A 5040-nucleotide genomic window follows, 5' to 3' on the forward strand; every position below is an offset into this window, starting at 1 on the left:
CGATTCTACCCCCACAACTCGTTTTGTTTTTTTATTCCTTGGTTTTTGCTATTTCCGATTGTTGCCCTAAAAAGAAAAACCCAGAGACTCAGATTCTGGTTTTTCTTGTCGGACCGCTGATCTGTACCGGTTTTACAACTATGTCAAACCGATCCGACCCGACTAACCTCTCTCATTCTCTTCTATCTCCTCTCCCGCACTACCTCCCCGCCGCCGCCGCTTGGTTCCCCGACCCGCCGCCGCCGCTTGCCCCCGTTCGGGCCAACTCCGGCCACAAACGCGACCACCACAGTCTGAGGAAGATGCGGCTTGGCCCACTCTACCGGATCCCTTCTCGTGCCTCGCCGTTCCTGCCCGAGCGCGACGCCGCGGCTAACCCTAGCCGTGGGGTTTGGTTCGGTCGCCGTGCGGTTCCCGCGCCGCTGACCTCCTCCTGCCGCTCTCGGTCTCCGTCTGGCCCTCGATCTCTGTCTGGCGCCGCCGAGGACAGGCCAATTCCGGCCATGTCCTCCGCCGCCAGCTACCGACGCGGGCTCGTCTCGTCCTCCTCTATATCTCTGTCCCATGTGAGGAGCATGAGAGGCCTTGACATGGAGTCTCCTTCCCGGCGGCAGCGATCGCGTGAGACCACGCCTAGGTGCCATGGCGGCTCGTGCTGCTCCCCGGCGTGTGGCGCATCATGCTCGCCCGAACCGACTTCATTGGCCGCGGCGGCAACCAGGGCGCACCCCGCATCCATGGAGCGTCCAGGAGGGCGAGCAGGCGAAGATAGACCTGCGGTCTTCCCTCCTCTTCGTCCCTCTCCTACTTGGTAAGCCCCAATTTTCTCTCTCTCTCTCTGCTTGTGTGTTCGTCTGCTCAAATTCTGGAGAGGAAATTAGCTACTGGTACTATTTCCTATATTGAACTGTCAATTTTATTTCATGGACAGTGAGTGCTAAAAGCAGTGTTGAATTTGTATTTTGTTGATTCATGCTGAAATAAAGCATGCTCATCGACATGTTCAGTTTCGGCAGGATAATACATGACGGGTTCATGTTCAGGGCGAACTTCTCCATTAGGTCCTACAAGATTGGGGTGACATGATGGCCTCCAAAGAGATGTTGATGAACCACTTGCAGGTGAGCTGTCGGTGCAATGTCTAGGCATAAGATTGTTCTTTTTCTTTGTTGAACCATGGGTATAATTTTTGCTTTGATGCATATGAGAGCTGCAGCTCCATGGTGACGGCCTGGAGCGCGAGGGCGTCTGAAGAAGCGAGGCCTCGAGCTCCATCGCCATATCCTCGCCCCGAACTCCGCCCCACTGGGTGCATAGGCAGTTCAACACGCCCCCGTGGTGTTCCTCGGCGCTGACGTCCCTGGGATCTTCACCCCATCTGCAGGTTGATCTCCTCCTTCCCAACACTTCCCCAAAATAATATGTTTTATGGTTTGTGATTTTGGTGAATAGAAAGTGGTCGTTGTTATGCATATGAGAACCAAATCAATATACAAACTCTTGTATAAATCACTTCAATTGTCACTTCAGCAATGACTGTGTTATGATGTTCATTTTGATTGTCACTTCAGCAATCACTATGTTATGATGTTATCTGTTTGATCATGTGAGGCTAAACAAGGCTAGGATAAACAGGTGATATCATATATTCTCCCGAGTTTATCTACTACCATTTTGGGATGCTTCCTTGGCCGCTTGATTGTATATATGTTTACAAAATAGGTTATGTATGGCCATTTGTTTTATTTGATTGCATTTACATTATCTAGATCTGCTAGCTTATATTTGAATAATGACCACTCTTATTACCATTAGGGGCCTCAACTTTAAACTTGTACTCAAAGGCACCTTGGACAACAATTCCTCTTGGATCAGCTTTGCATAGTCTTAATGTACAAACAAAGAGCTACACAAAAGTTCGGTAAAAGAAAATAGTGAATACCAAACTGACAAGGATACGAAAACTGAGCTACGTGCAAAATCGTAACCACCTTTTGTATTTGCTCTATGAAGTAGTCCAGTAGCATCAGATGGAAAATATACTATGGTATGTATAAGTTATCTGGGGTCCTAGGTGCATAGAAAATTAACAAGATTTTTTAATGAATCTAAGAATTTGTGAACCTCCATGAATTTCCACTGTGCTTGGCACTACTGCTATATAACTAGATGAATCGTTGGTTGTTCGGTTTGACCTTTGGTTCATTTGAGTAGCACTAAGGATACAGAGCATTCAGTTTCCAGTAGTGCCGTGGAGACCTTCAGCTCCTTTCTTGGCTTCAGAGAAAGATCATGTTAGATTAAATATGCTTGTTTCTTTATCTTCTCTGTGTGCTGATTTCTGTTATCCGGAGAGAGATTTTGTTAGATTTAGCGTCTATCAGCGACCCTGTTCCCTTGTCAAACAAATGTCGCTTTATTGCCATTCCTCTGAAGTTGTATAGTATGCTGAGCTAAGCGTGTATCAAGCATGTTTAGAGTTTTTTTATCTGACTTGCGGCATATTGCAGTGATTGGATCACCAATGTACGAATCCGTTGCCGCTGAACAGTCAAGATTATCTGTCTAAATGAAAATTTTCAAGAACCTGTACAATCACTTCAGACCAAAGTAAGTTGCGCATTTCTGAACATATGATTTCTGAAGAACCCGTATACTGAAAATAACTTTGTTTTGCTCCAGTTCATGTGATTTTACATAATCCCGCCTTCTACTATACAAAATTGCTTGGTGGCCAACAAATAAGTTGATTCTATATTCTTAATTGCCAATTTGCAATGTAGACAGTTCTATATTGTAGCCACATTCAGTTCCTTTTGTTCCCACAAACTACCATTTTGAATACGATTCTTTTCATTCCTACTTCAAGTATTTGGTAGACTATTAGTTCTCATCTATTTATTGTTTGTTCTTCCAAATTGTTTTTGTGTTTTTTTACTACTGTTTTATGGATTGCACACAAAGGCAACTTCAGGGACTGTGTTAGCCTTGAACAAAATGCAAAAAAGGCTGATAATTTGAGAAATAGATTAGTGTATAGTTCAGATTGCGAGAATGGATCGGTGTATAGTTCAGATTGCGAGATTGCGAGAATAGGTTGCAGCGATATACTTATTTGTTGATTGCGGTATGGGATTCACAGGAATTGTTCATCTCTTGCATAGGATGTGTTTGTGCTTTTGCCTGTACTGTGCAACTCAAAGGAAACAGTACATTTATCTTGTGTGAGAAAAAAATTAGTTATCATACATAATTTGATATATATAATGTTTTCTATCATCTCGTAATCGAGGTACGACATAAAAAATAATGATATCCTTGTTGGGTATGACATCTCCTGATTTGCTGCAAACCTTATCTTCATTTCACTGTTACATTTTCTTGCTCCTAGCCAGTCACCGCCATCTGCCCCATGTTGATCTACTGGTTATTTTACCTTAATGCAGGGAATTGTACTAGATGATCGAAGTTGACATCTGCATTCCACTTAAAATGCCAAGTTTCCTGCAGATTAATTTGACTTGATATCAGAGATAATCTAGATTCACCAGCAAATCATGATTGTAGTTTGTGATATATTTGTGTTTGATCTCAGCAGGTCTCGTAATGGTTGTAGTTTGTGATGCACGTGTGTTTGATCTCAGCTGGTCTCTGGAGAAGCAGCTGGGAGTGCTGGTGGAAGAGGTCTCTGGAGAAAGAGCTGTAGGAGCTATTATTTAGAGGTCCATTGCATGTTATTATTGAATTTGCACAAATCATGTAACTTGGTATTGATGATTATGTGAATATGCAATTGGTTGTGTGCAGTACATTTTGATATAGTACTGTGTTTTGAGCTCTATTTGTTTGTTCAACCATATTTGAAAATGGCCTATAATTGAATTCTGGGGTATTGTTTTGAATTGCCTATTATGGATTTTGGGGCACTTCTTAGAGTGCCACTAATTGGACGGAATTAGGGGCATTTATCAAAGTGCCACAAATTGGGTTCTGGGGCACTGCTTAAAGTGCCCTAATTGGTTTTTGGGGCACTTCTAAAACTGCCACAAATTGGATGTTGGGGCACTTTGGAAAGTGCCTCTAATTAGCTTTTGGGGCACTTTGACAAGTGCCTCTAATTGGATTTTGGGGCACTTTGAGAAGTGCCTCTAGGTAGTGCCCCAAATATTTTTAGAGACGCAAGTAAAGGTGGCACTTAAAAAAGTACCCCAATAGCTTATTAGGGCACTTTATTTCAAATTTGAGGTACTTTGAAATGCCCCAAATATTATACCGTGATGTAGTGTGTGTCACACAACAGAAATGGACCAAGCAGATGACTCATCGCGGCGCCTTAATTCCACGGCGAGCGAGGACGAGGCACTCGCTGCATCCTATTCTAGCTAGCTGCCACAGCTTCGCAGCCGAAAGCTATGGTTGGCAATCGTGTGTAGTACGTTGCTGCCATCACTTTACTCGGTGAGCAAAACAATCTTAATCACCTTTGAAACAACGTACAGGCGTGCGAGAACATGGCGTGTCATTTTTTGCCCCACAGTTGACTGCTTGTGCTTCATTTTTGGCGCGAATGCTTATTTTTCCTAAGTTTTGTTTCACCTTGACATATAATTTTCCTCCCATTTCAATCGCTTAGAATATTTTTCAGATTGTACACAAATAAACGGTGCATGAAATTTCATCTTACACCCTGCAGCCTTCGTCCCATAGAGTCCTACATTTTGATCTACTTTCTCCCGTGTACCCGCTTTCCCTTCTCATTTCCGCCCGAGGAGTTCTCCAGTGCTTTCCGACACTTTTTTGCATGCTTCACAAAGCAGACAGATGGTTGTGATTAAGGGAGCTAATCCCACCTTAGCATGCAACTGCCCACGTCCCACGACTCACTACACGTTCTTACGGTTCCTGGATTATGTTCTTCTAATCACAGGCTTTAATCGTTGCTTTAAAAGTTGTGCAGAACAAACTTTCAGAAAGCCCGCCATCGTGGTATCGTCGCCAACTGGTATATCCTAACTAAACATATATATGCTTTTGAAGTTT

The 5040-nt window shown here is 43.5% G+C and overlaps 1 long non-coding RNA gene across 4 annotated transcripts; it reads left to right on the forward strand.

The window, feature by feature from the left end:
- Window positions 1-487: 487 nt before the first annotated feature.
- On the forward strand, window positions 488-3819 carry LOC124697447. Of its 4 annotated transcripts, none has more exons than XR_007000801.1 (5): window positions 488-811; window positions 987-1121; window positions 1217-1384; window positions 2511-2610; window positions 3599-3819. It is a non-coding gene; the product is annotated as an uncharacterized LOC124697447 (long non-coding RNA). The 4 variants fall into 4 exon arrangements; XR_007000800.1 differs by having other exon boundaries at window positions 1008-1121; window positions 1217-1635; XR_007000799.1 differs by having other exon boundaries at window positions 1008-1121; window positions 3596-3819.
- Window positions 3820-5040: the final 1221 nt, after the last annotated feature.

This window comes from Lolium rigidum, chromosome 1 (assembly GCF_022539505.1).
Source record: "Lolium rigidum isolate FL_2022 chromosome 1, APGP_CSIRO_Lrig_0.1, whole genome shotgun sequence".
Lineage (NCBI taxonomy): Eukaryota > Viridiplantae > Streptophyta > Magnoliopsida > Poales > Poaceae > Lolium > Lolium rigidum.